Source organism: Crotalus tigris, unplaced genomic scaffold, assembly GCF_016545835.1.
Source record: "Crotalus tigris isolate CLP2741 ecotype Arizona unplaced genomic scaffold, ASM1654583v1 scf7180000018371.15429387391:27106975, whole genome shotgun sequence".
In the NCBI taxonomy this organism is placed as follows: Eukaryota; Metazoa; Chordata; class Lepidosauria; order Squamata; family Viperidae; genus Crotalus; species Crotalus tigris.
The window spans coordinates 14308028-14322008 of record NW_024096970.1 but is presented as its reverse complement, the minus strand read 5'-3'; positions in this window follow the sequence as shown (position 1 = coordinate 14322008).

Sequence of the window (13981 nt, the reverse complement as noted above, 5' to 3'; positions counted from 1 at the left end):
CCCTTCTCTGACCTCCCTATTGGAGGTCCCTGAGATTAATGAGCCATTGAACTCATTTTTTCCCAATGCTAACATTGGGAAAGGCACTTAGAGCGGAGGATAAAAAGATTGACTCTGCATTGCGTAGTTCCCATCTGGCATCAGCCTGGGCAACAAAGGCGGCAACATCCATGGCCTTCTTCGCCAGGGCTTCAGCCCTTGGGTTATGTGAGCTCCAGGACAGGTTCCCTCCGGACCAGCTCAGAGCTCACCAAAATCTGGGTAAGTTAGTGCCACGTCTCAATACCTAGCTGACGCTTCCCTGCACATGGCCAGATACACGGCCCGGACCATCGCGGCAGACATCTCCGCACGAGGGCTCCTTTGGCTCAGAAATTGGCGAGCAGACACCAAGACCAAGTGGCGTCTGGCCTCTAAACCTTACACAGGTGGACATCTCTTTGGTAAGTCACTAGAACCATACTTAACTGAAGATAAGGACAAACGTAAAACTCTGGTTAACTCATGTCACAGAGCAGTTACAGGAGGCTGCCTTTCGACCAGCTCCATCCTGGGACTGGGCCCAGGCGGATCGTTCAGCATGCAGAAGCAGACCACAGATCCAGGCCAAGCAGCCCCTTCGAGGCCTGGGGGGCTGTTCCTCTAAACGAGGCAAGTGATCTCACAGTCTCACTTCCCATAGGAAGCCGACTGGCCCCTTATTCCAGCACTTGGGCAGTCGCCACTACAGATGCCGGCTGGCCCCTTATTCCAGCACTTGGACAGCCATCACTACAGATGCATGGTGTTAGACACCGTCACGCAAGGTCTGAGACTAGAATTTTGTTCTCAACCACCTGACAAATTCCGCTCTTGTCCTATCCCAATGAGCAGGTCCAGGGCTGACCTTATGTCAGAGGCCATAGCTCATTTACTACAGATATGAGCAATTGAACCAGTACACATGACCAAGAAGGACAAAGGTTTTACTCAAACCTCTTCGTCATCCCTAAGACTTGGGGGGCTGAGGGCAATCTTAGACTTGAAAGGTCTAAACCTTACTTGAGGTATAAGAAGTTTAAGATGCAACCACTTCAATCAATCCTGGCCAGCAAGGCAAGGTGACTTTCTTACCTCAATAGACCTAACTGAGACATTTTCCTAACACCTTAGACAAATTCCAATCAGAATTCAATGCTATTTAGGTGACATACTAATTCAGTCATCATCATTCCGAAACGCTCAGTCAGACCTCACCCTAGCCATCAAGGTCTTTCAGGAGCACGGGTTTTCTGTTAATTTCCAGAAAAGACTCTTGTACGTCGGATCCGAAGGGACAGAGTAGTCACATTGACCTCCCTATCACGTCGGTGTTGAACTCCCTTCAATGGTGGGACTCCCCGGCGCTGTCGTGGGGAGCAGTATTAGAACCAGACAGGATTACCATTACCACAGATGCAAGCCTGTTTGGGTGGGGGGGCACACCTCTACACGCACTGGGCTCAAGGTCGGTGGTCCAAACAGGACCTAAAGAACAATATAAACTGGCTGGAACTCAGAGCCATACATATGGCCTAAAGAGATTCACCGATATAGTACAGGGTCAACATGTCCTGATTTTAACCGACAACATTACAGTCAAGGCCCACGTCAACAGACAAGGGGGGACAAGGTCCAGGCCTCTCATGCAGGAGGCCAAATTGCTGGGTTCCTGGGCGGAACTGAATCTTGCCTCCATCAGGGCGGAGCACATATCCGGACTCACTGAGAAGAGCAACCGTGGACCATTCCTAATGGCAGCTGGATCCGAAGGTGTTCAGAGAGATCGTGGACAGGTTTGGTTCCCCAACCTTAGACCTTTTGCCTCCCCAAACAACTCACAACTTCCCAGGTTCCTTTCCAGGTTCCTATCTCCATCAGCGGAGGGAACAGATGCACTCCGCAGTCCCTGGCCCATGGAACTGCTCTATGCCTTCCCTCCCCTGCCACGATCAGGAAGATCCTTCGCAAATGAGCAGAGGTCCTCCTGGTTGTGCCGCATTGGCTGAGATGCTCTTGGTCGCCAACCTGATGGAGCTCTCCGCATCCCCTCCATGGAGGATCCCAGCAAATCGCATCTCCCACATTCAGGGGGAACTACGCCATCCAGACCCTCAATGGCTCCAGTTAACTGTCTAGCACTTGAGAGGCAGGCCTTAGGCCGAGACTCATATTCATTGAAGGTCATAGCTATGATTCAGCAATCCAGGCGACCCTCGACAAATAGAATATACGATGCCACGTGGAGAGGCTCCTGTAATTGGTGTTTAGTTCGAAAAATTGACCTTTTGGCGGTTTCAATGCCAGTTATCTTGGAGTTCCTGAGGGATGGTCTAGACAAAGGGCTTTCCACAAGCACCATCCGCAGGCAGGTAGCATCACTTGCCACAGTTATTTCCTGCGGCAATGAATCCTTAACACATCACCCTATGATACGCTCCTTCTTAGAAGGAGCTAACAATGTCAGACCATCAACTGTACATAGATACCCCTCGTGGGATCTTCATCAGATTTATAGGCTCTTGTTTTGCACCCTTTGAACTATTGACACTGGTTTGTTCAAACAGTTATCGATGAAGGTGGCATTTCTTGTTGCTGTAACTTCAGCCAGAAGGATCTCTGAACTGGCTGCTCTTCAGTGAGGAAGCACCTGTGTACTTTCCATAAGGACAGGGTAACCCTTAGGCTAGGCCCCTCCTTCGTGCCTAAGGTCAAGTCCTTGTATCATAGATCTCAGGAAATAGTTTTGTCGGACTTCTGTCCTAACCCATCTAATGACATAGAGGTTCAGTGGAACAAATCGGATGCGCTCAGGGCTTATATTGTTATATACAGAGAATCTCATCTTTCCACAGAACAGAGGCTCTGTTTGTGTCCTATCACTCTTCATCACCAGATCAGAAGGTTTCTTCAACCACAATACGCAGGTGGATTAGAGTTTGTATTTCTCTGGCATACCAGTCTCAGTCACTGCAATCTCATAGGCATTTCACGGCCCATTCCACCCGGGCGCAGCTGCTACAGCTGCCTGGTCTAATCAGGCCTCCATAGAGGGAAATTGTAGAACAACAACATGGGCATCGCCCTCTTCCCTTGTCCGTCACTACAAGATGGATATATATATGCCTCTTCTATGGCTTCATTTGACCGCAAGGTTCTAGAACACACATTAACATTGGATGGGACCCAGGCCCAATCTAATTCCCCACCCTAGGGACACAGGGCTTTGGTATGTCCCATCCGTGGGTTCTCCATCCAATCATGCTGGAGAAAGGGGCGTTGTCTAACTTGAACGCAGTTTAATCCCTGATCTTATTGGAGATGTCTTATGTTCTACTCTTCTGAATTAAATTACTTTTATTCTTCAAGTGCTAGTGTCTGCATATGTGTGCATGCATTAGTGATTTAGTTTTATCAGAATGAGGACTACTCTGCAATAAGTCAATTTGCCTTGTGGGGCAAGATTTACAAATTCTTGAAAAGTAAAATGCAATTCAATTTTCAAAATGTTATTATGTCATATAGAAAGTATAAACTTTGCCTCACTATTCTTAACTGATATAAAAATAGCAAAACGTGGATTGTGAGGTCATAACACAAACTCTGCCCCTTCAAATGACAACTGTAATATCTCAAAATATGACTTGTTTCTCCTCTAGATTTCATAAGCTATTGCAGTCTCTCTCTCTCTCTCTCTCTCTCTGTGTGTGTGTGTGTGTGTGTGTGTGAGAGAGAGAGAGAGAGAGAAAGAAAGAGAGAGAGAGAGAAAGAAAGAGAGAGAGAGAGAGGTGGATGGGGGTGGGGGGATTTATTCCAGTTTAAGGAACTTTTCTGAAGATTCATTTTCTCTAGGCTACCGCCACCAATGAGGAGAAATGGGTAGAAACAAAGCTAACAATGGAGCCACCTCCTTTTACATTCTCCTTTTGCAATTTGTGGGATCTCAGTGAAGGGGAAAGATTCCTCTTCTAAGGGTTCTGAACTAATCCCTTGCAAAGAACTTTTAATATTAAGCTGAAATTCCTGAAAGGCAGAAGTTGTCCAATTGTTCAGTAGTTCCAGTTTATAAATTGTACAGTTATAAATCATGAATAAGGTTTAGAATTATACCATTAATTACATTTAAATAAAATATTCATTGAGAGTTATAGCAGTGAAGTTTGCATTTTGCATTCTTTGCTAATTTTTTTAAATACTATTCTTACATTACTTTAAATGTCATTATCATCATCATTCTATTCCACCCAGGGTCATATGAAGTTGTATGATATTTTAGTGTTTGTAAATAAATTAGGATATATTATAATATGTTTGTGTACACATAGGTTTTCATGCCTATCAGGAATTATTTATGCTGCATTAGGGTGACTAGGTACAGACCAAACTCGCTAAAAGACACACAAAGGAAGGTTGAGGTAAGATTATAAAATCATGGCATTTCACTTAGTGACTGTTTCGCACAATGACCAAATTGCCAATTCTAACTGTGGTCATTAAATGAAGAGCACATATTTATGGATGGAGTGGACACTACATAGATATTATGTGGAATTATTCAAAACTTGAAATCAATTTGGTATGACCCTGAATAAAATCTTCCTTGAAAAGTTGTCAGTACCTTTTGCTTAATATTTACTGGTAATTTTAAATGGCATTTCAGATGCTTGCTGTGCTGAAACCAAAGTTGGACAAATCTTTCCCTTAAAAAATATCAAGTTACTGAACAGAAACTGAAAGAAAATTGAAAAACACATACCTACACCCCCACACCCACACCAATCTAAGAGGTATAGTGGCATGTAGAAAAAAGTTCAGTAAAATATTGTATATTCTAATACTTTTCAGTGGATCTTCTACATTTTTCTTCCGTTTTCTTTTATGCCTTGTTAACACATATATGGCTTATTGTTCCAAATAGCTCATGCATTGATAGATCTGTGATACTAGTAAAAAAAATGCATGCTGAAGTCAATTGATATATCAAAATATTCTGTGCAAAGGTATTGGTTTTTTAAAAAAATTGCTACTGAATTTTTTTTAATGTTTCTATCTTTGTTTACTTGAAGAAATATGGCAAGTTGGAATACATTTTCAATGACTAAAATAGTTAATTGAAAATGGATATATGCAAAATTACCCATGTAACTTTTATTATATTTTGCTATTTTAATCTGTTATATTCTTAATACAATAGAAAAAAGGAGCTAAGTTAGATGGAGAAATAGCAATTATTCTTAACCTGTCATGCTCTAGCCCAACTCTGGCTTTATCTCTTTGTGAGATTGATGGAAGCCATGACCAGAGGCCCTTGGCTGAGCACTAGCATATGCACCAGTTACAAGTCTACCTGGAATAGGATGCCTTGACTACAGTACTCATGCCCTTGTCATGTCACAAATTATTGCATTCTGCTCTACAGGAGTCCGCCAGAAGCTTTAATTAATCCAAAGTGCAAAAGTCTATCTGTTAATAGTGTATTTAACTCCTATCCTACCCTCATTGTGGTGGTTTCCAATTTATTTCTAGGTCTAATTCAAAGTGCTATTGGACACATTTAAAGTCCTAGGATTCCACATGCCTATAGGGCAAGATCTATTTTATTCCATGAATTGTTGCAGGGGAAAATTAATAAGGGGGCTCATGCTACATGATTTCAAGGAATAAGGTGCCCAACAATATGCTTTTTTCCCTCTTTGCTGCTCCTTATTGCAGAGTATCTTTTGTTGAATTTGTAGACTATGGAATGCCCTGAATCACCTTGGATTTTGCAAATTGCTTAAGACCTGGATATTCTGCTGAGCACTGAGTGCCTAATGATGTGTGGGATGCCTTTTACATAGATTGTTCATAGACTGTTCTTGTTTTCTTTAAATACAATACCCTTGTTTTTTGTAAACAGTGTTGAATCCCATGAAAATGAGTAATATATAATAAATATAAAATTATATAATAATAATAATAATAATAATAATAATAATAATAATAATAATAATAATAATAAAGTTGGAAGAGACCTTGGAGGTCATCTAGTCCAACCCCCTGCTCAGGCAGGAAACCCTATACCATTTCAGACAAATGGCTATCCAGTCTCTTCTTGAAAACTTTCAGTGTTGGAGCATTCACTGCTTCTGGAAGCAGATTGTTCCACTGGTTAACTGTTCTAACCAGTGGAACAACCTGCCTCCAGAAGCAGTGAATGTTCTAACACTGGAAGTTTTTAAGAAGAGATTGACATAGTATTCTTTAAATATCTTTGCTCTAACTTCTAATAATTAGGTTCACATATTAGGTTAGTTTTAGGTTTATGTCTATGGAGATTCACAGTCATCCAGGTCAGAGTTGTCCCAAAGTTGCTTTTTCAAAAGGCAACTGTACTTTTCTTTGTTTTTCCTTGAAGATGATTTGCTTCTCATCCAAGAAGCTTCTTCAGTTCTTCTTCAACTAAGTTCTGACTGAAGAAGCTTCTTGGATGAGAAGAAAAATGTCTTCAAGGAAAAACAAAGAAAGTCCAGTTGCCTCTTGAAAAAACACCTTTGAGACCTCTTAGGTATAATTTTAAATATGGGTGCCCAAGAGCTATCCATGGCAGGATCTGCCCCTTTCCTACTAAAATGTTCACCAGCAAAATTTATCTCTTAACATTTCATAGCTAAATCAAAATGAATGATATTAGTCAAAAGTATGTAAAAGATAAATTCCTAGTGTGTCTAATCACACTCAGCCAAATAAAATATTCAATTCAATTCAATTTGGTTTGCTTTTCAAAATCTGGTTAAAATTCATCCAAACAAGGCTTGAATCTGTCTTGATTGTACAATTTGTAGTTGAAACTAGTAATTGAGCATAATAACTATTTGCAATGTATTTAAATTGGAAATAAGGTTTCAATTTTCTTTTTTCTTTCCTTCATTAAAGGATAGAACTAGAGTTACAATATATAAGAAGAGTCACCAGCAACTTATGCATATTCTGACATTACAGCCTGGTGACTCTTTCTCATTGTTTTTTTCTTAGCATTAGTAAGGAGAAAATAAAAAGAGCCAGTTTTGTCCAGTGGTTTAATGCCTTGAGTTATTTATAAAAAAAAATAATTAAAAAAATAATAAAAGTGGAATAAAAATAAAGATAAATGATACTATGTCAAGAATTATTAGCCTATTAATATATTATTTATTCATTCTGGAATGTCTGATATACTTCCAGGATACATTGTGACATTCAAAAGACAAGAAGCTCCTTCACTCTTGCTAATAATATTAAGACAAATGGTTAATACACTTTCTGTAAAACTGGCTAACTATGAAAAAAAAGGGGATTAATTTTAGATAAGTTTTTCATAGAATCCCAGGGTATCCCAAGAAATCATTCAGAAAACTGGTCTATAGTACTGTGCAAAAGGCAGTTGTGCAAAATGCTGTAAATTAAGAATGGAATTACATAAAGAGATAGATTTAAGGTGGTCTACATTCACAGAAGACCTGTGGTTAGTTTCCCAGGATGTTTAGAACAATCTTGAAGGAACCTTGCCAAGTTCCTTCAAAAACTGATCCAGCCTCTTAGCCTCCATTTTATTTACTCCCAGCTTGTAACTGGACCTGATGGTTTTTCTTCTCACACAAATAAACGAGATTATGTGTCCGAAAGTTGGGGGAAAACCTACAATAGTGATTGATGTCTGATTGATTCATTAACACTTTTTTTTTTTTTGCAAAAATTCCTTCACAGCTAATAAATTCAAAAGATACCATTCCTATCAAAATCTTTTTTGTGTAGTATAAAAAATTTGGGTGAACTCTGACACATTAACTTTGTTTTCTTTTTCTTTAAATGTACAGAACTTCCCTTTTATGCTAATTACATAGAGCATTATTTTCTGTACTACAGTTTTCTAAATAAGATATCCAATCTAATCTGACTTTTCAAAGGTGCAATTAAAAAAATGAATCATTCAAGAGACTGAAAAATAATAGAATGAAAAAAGAATGGTTGAAGTATTGATGAGAAGCGGAATAAAACAAGAAAATCAAAGTTTGAGCATCATGTTTATTCAGAGACTCAGACACAAAACAACCTTCAGAATTCAAGTTTTCTGTTTGGTTTCCTTCTTTCAGATGCTAATGGTCTCCCCCCACTCTTCTGTTATATCTTATAACACTGCAATTTATGTTACCAGCTTGTCCTCCTTTTAAGTTGATAAATAGAATTGTGCAATATGAGCCAAGATCCTGAAAAAAGTGTAACATTGGACTAACATTTAATTTTTCCATTGATTTCAGATGTGAGCTGATTACAAACAGTCATTTAAATGTCTCAATCAAATATGTGAGCAAAAAAACCCTCCAGTCTTTTGTAGAACTTCTTTGAATTTATCCAATAGAAGGAAAAAAAATCTCCAATCCTTTTTCCAATAGTAAGAATCTTTTTTAGCTTCTTTCACCAAATAAGTCCTGCTGAAGTTTTGGAAATCTGGGAGACTGCAGAACATAGGAGAAGACAATTAACCTACTCTCTTAAACACCTTGCAACTAAGTTATTCCAACGCTATGAGAAGCCACTCATCAGAATTTCTGCTAAATGGTTTCAGTTTTGAAATACAGTCGTGTATAAAACACTCTCTTTCATCAGTTTAAATCAGAACTGGGAGTAAAAATGGATGAGAGATGTAATTGATTAATTTTACTAGCTTGGGTAGAAAAAAGAATCCTATACTCAATAGTTTGGGAGAAATGTCTTTCCATCTTCGTGGCTTGGGCTTGCCAACTGCTTTGTAGTCAGCCAGGCTACTTTGAAAGAACAACTGAAAAGAGTTCAGGTTTTTTTTTTGTATTGTGTTTGTTATTACTAATTCAGTTGTGGTTAAATTCTGAAGCAGAAGCAATTTTTGTATATAATCTAACTGAAAAATACATATAGTAATCTATTGTGATATAATAACATGAAAGAGTACTTTAGTTTTTTTTTTCCTGCAGGCTCCTTTTCCAGCCAAGTCAACCCACTTGTAACACGTATAGATGAATATTGTAATATTCAGCTGGTTCTCAAGAAGTTTAATGGATGTCAACATACCTGTTGCTCATCACTGTCTTATACAATCATTTAGAATTTATCATTTCTCATTTTAATTTTGGAAAGTTTCCATGTCTCTGTAGGATTTTTTATAATATAAATCAAGTAAATTCTGCTGTTGTCAGATTTCATTTTGCTTATTGTGTTCAGTTCTGGGTACTTCAGATAAATTAAGACAGGTTTGGAGAAGGATAACAATATGATCTTGACTCTAGAAATGAAATCCTTTTATAAAATATAGGTGGAATTAGGAATGTTTAGTCCTGAAAAGAGAAGATATGATCGCACTCTTCACCCTTTCATATCTGGAAGGATGGTACTCAGTGCAGAACATGAATAATATATGTATCTAAATGACAGGAAGGTGGTTTCTGATTGAGCAATAGAGAATTTCACAGCAATAAATATAGGTTAACACTGGAACCGGAAGAGCATACAGAATCACCTTTGCTGACTGTGTTCAGATACAGGCTGGACAGCAATTTTAGAGATGCTTTAATATGGACTTTTGGACAGAGCAGGAAGTTGGACATAAGGCTTAAACGGCCCCTTTTGCCTTTATTATTTTATAGGTTTTATGTCATTCTAAATATTCTTAGAATAGTTAGGTTCCTCTAGTTAATGTCCTCTCTAACACCAATGATTGTTCAATGACTCAATATTCAAATACTCTTACAGAGATTTGTTTACTCTGCAAATGGATAAGTTTGCTTTCCTGCTATTTCTTCTCTCCAAATGAAACCTGAATTGTGTGCCTTCCAGAGCAGAAAGTGGTTGCCAAGTAATAAAATACCTTTTAAAGGAATCAATCATAGGGCATTGTACTGATGGAACACCAGTATCTTTAAATATTTATTGGTGCAATGGTACTGGTTGAGTGTGAAATAAATATTAGAGCCGGTAATAGTTTCCAGGAAATGGGACACATAAAGGGAATGGAAAGAGGGAAAGGGGGAGGGGGGTGGAGAGAGAAAAAATCTCATAGGATTTCAGCATCCTCAAGAACAGGACTTAATAAATAAATAGTTCATGATGTACCAAAATTGAACTGCCAAGTGATTGACCACATCCTATGTTGCATAAGGAAAAGGCCACCATTGTTTTTACAACTGTGTTTCATTCAAGAGTTTGACTTCATTGTATAAATATTATGGAGCTGGCTCTTCAGTTTAACCTTTATTTCAGATTAACTGTAGACAGGCTAAGGGCAAACTGTATACTTTGGGGGAATGGGAAAAAGCAGCAGTGTAAAAAAAAGGAAATATGGTATTTTAAACAGGAATGCCATATTACTTGCTAGGCAGTATATATATGTATTTGAGAGCCATTGCCCCAAAGGCTAGATACATGGTGGTCATGGAGATTTCTTTGTACAAACTCCATTGTTCAGACTGATGATGGCACTGAGTGTCATTTGTATTTCCCTTCTTATAGGGTATTATCTGTTTTCATTGAGATGGATAGGCAAGCTCTCATAAATCTTCGGAGTTCCAAACTTAAATTAAGCAAATGTACTTTACAAGTAAACGTAAATAAGAATTGTATAAAGACAACTGTTTTACTGATACTGTATGTACTAAATTACAAAATAGAAGACAAAACTGTTTTCATAAATTAGTCATGTGAACTAGTCACTGATAGAAGTAGATATACGATCTTTACCAGAAACTCCAATATTGTGGATTTGAATCTGAATAATTTAAATTTTGTCTGAAGACCTGGATGTGGTGCATTGGTTTCAAGAAATGAGTCTCACATGGGTTGATCCAGAAGAAGTCTGCACTAAGGAGGGATTGATGACCACCACTGATTCCCCTCTTCACTCCAAGTATCGCATGTGTCTTGAAGATCTAAAAAGGATAAAGGGAGGAGATTGGGTTACTGGGAAATGGTTGGTGAAGCTGCAAAAAGAAAAGATCATTTGTGAAAATCCCTAGCCTCTCCTTTCCTCTAGAGCAGTGGTTCTCAACTTGTGGGTCGGGACCCCATTTGGGGTTGAACGACCATTTCACGGGGGTCGCCAAACAATGTAGTCCACCATTTTTTCCCCTTTTCCTTAGCTGTGCTACTCCCTTTTATTCTATTGGCTTTTGAAAGCCAATAGGAATTGTCCAGGCTGTCTCTGCCCTGCTGAGCCCGCCAAAAGTCCCATTCTGCAAACGATACTGCAAGTTGTCTGCAGCGAAGGCGAGCTGTCTGGAAGTTTCCACCCCTTCCTGCTGAGCAACTACTAAAAATGTAAGTAAAAGAGGGCCAGGTGTGGGAGGTGGGAGGCCGGCAGGTGCAGGGAGGGTTGCTGGCACACGCGGGGCCTGGCTGGTGCCTTACCTCCCATGGGCTGGGCCAGCTGGTGGCCCAGCCGGTGGTTGGCCTGCACCATCTCTGCCATTTGTCAGCCATACCTCGGCCAGTGCAGGGGGCGGCACCACACATGTGCGGTGCTCCCGGGCAGGGAAAGTCCTCAACTTACGACCAGTTGGGTAGTCCTCGACTTACAACTGGTTGGGGGTCGCGGCATTAAAAAGGTTGAGAACCACTGCTCTAGAGGACAATTTTTGAACAGAATTCTGTTCTCAGATACCTTTGGTGGCAGATTAAAAACTATAGCCCAATCTGCCTGCATTGATGAAATACATCAGTATCCTTACATAGCTCTATTAGTCAGGAACAGATGACATCTATTTTATTTTGAAGGGGAAAAATACTTTAAGTCAGTGGAAAATAACTCATGGTTTAGCCACTACACTATCCAATTCTGTTTTCACACTAGTGATTTATACTGTACTACAACCCTATAATACTTGAGCTGACATGCCACAGTACAATATCAAGTTCTTCTGAATGTTTTAAAATGGATTCTTGGGTCATGCACTTGCAGTAGGATGGCATAAGTCTAGAGACAAAAGATGCTTGCAACTATGAGACAGGAGGCCAATAATCTTGGACCTGATGCCTTCACATTAGCATCACTGAGAAACACTATTACCACTTTCTGGTTCTCAGGCTTCCAAGCATATTTCAAAACTCAAGTTCTTAACCCTGAACTGCTGAAGCCATGCAGAAATAGAGTGTGTAAGAGACTCTAATTCTGCTGACTGAGCTTACCTGATCATTAGCCAGAATGTTTCTATGAAAACAGTTGTTTAAGAGCATCAGGATAGAACACCCTTGCTTTTATTGATCCTTCTGAGATTCCTGGCATGGAAAGGAATCTGGACATCACACTTCGTTTGCCCTCTCTTATGTTGAGATCTCCTTTCCTTGTATAATGGTGACGGTTACAGCAGCAGAACAGGGTTGCCTAACAGTGTTTGTTTTAATTTCCCACAATGCCTAAGATTACCCAACCCAGGGCCAGTCCATCATACATCTGATCGTCTTCAAGTTAGTTTTTGACTCCTGGTGATTGTCTGAACTAGTCCCTACACTTCTCTTGACAAGGTTTTTTGGAAGTGATTTGCCATTGCCTTCTTCATATACAGCTGAGAGAAAGTATCTGGTCCAAGGCCATCCAGATGTCTTTGTGTCTAAGGCAGGACTTTAACTTAATTTCCTGGTTTCTAGCCGGATGTCTTAACCATTGCAAAAAACTGGCTGCATAAATATTATTATTATTTTAAAGTTGTTGTTTTTTTTTAAAACAATCAGACCTATTTCTGTGTGCATTTCTACATTTTCTGCAGGTATTTTTTTTTCCTAAGCAATATCTATTTCTGATACCATGTATTTTTTTATACAATGTGCCTCTTAATATATGCATGCTTATGCACGTTTGAGTTACAAAATGTATCATAACATTCTAAAAAGTGTCTGTGCCCATGAATTGCCAGTTTGCACACAGATTGTTGGAAGTGCATATGCATACAACAAGAGAGAGTTCATTTCCCACTATCCTTATTCTCTGCTTTACAGCAAAGAGCAGAAATCCCTTAAAAGCCAGGCTTCCCACCCCTCTGCACCAGCTAAATAGGGAACTGTGCCTGCCACCAAGTTCATTTCACAGATAACTGGTATTAGACTCCTCTCAGGAGAAAGTTTAATTGAGAAGCTCTGCTCTGTGACTGATATCTCTGGCTCTTCTGGCCAGCTCTCTCTCTCAGGAAAAAAGTGAAAAGTAAGCTTTCTCTAAAGCAGTGGTTCTCAACCTTTCTAATGCCGCGACCCCATAATACAGTTCCCCATGTTGTCATGACCCCCAACCACTTATACATCACCAGGTGCCAGGGGCGTGGCCAAAGAAAAGGGGAAAAAATGGCGGACAGCCTTGTTTGGCGACCCCCGTGAAATGGTTGTTCGACCCCAAATGGGGTCCCGACCCACAGGTTGAGAACCACTGCTCTAAAGGCACCTCTTGGTCACATGAGTAGAAATCAGTAGGACTTACTCTCAATAAATACTTGGGAGGCTCTATCATTTTCACTCTCCTGGGTGTCATCCATTTAGTGCTGATTATTATGGGAAAGGAAATTGGGTGGGGAGGGGGTAGACATGTCCTGTAAACAAGAAGCAACCATAGTCCTGAGTGGCAAATCCAGAGTAATCCATTATTACATATGTCATTGATTAAGCAATGCATCCAGACTTGCATTACAGCTTATATTCATCAGAAGCCTAAGAGAGAGAAGTCGGCATTTGACCCGTAATCCTATCAAAGCCTCAGACCTTCAATGGAATCAATATAATCACTCTTTATTTTTAGATTGTTCCATTTTTTCCTCCTATTGGCCAGTGGCCTTGAGAAATTGTTGATGATATATCATATATTTTCCCCAATATTCCCAGCTCTTTTATTAAGCTATGGAAATGCGGGACCTGCATCAGTGACATTCTCCTCTTGGTTTATTGTACTTCTGTGATGAATTGTGCAATTTGTAAAACAGTTTGGACTTCTGCATGT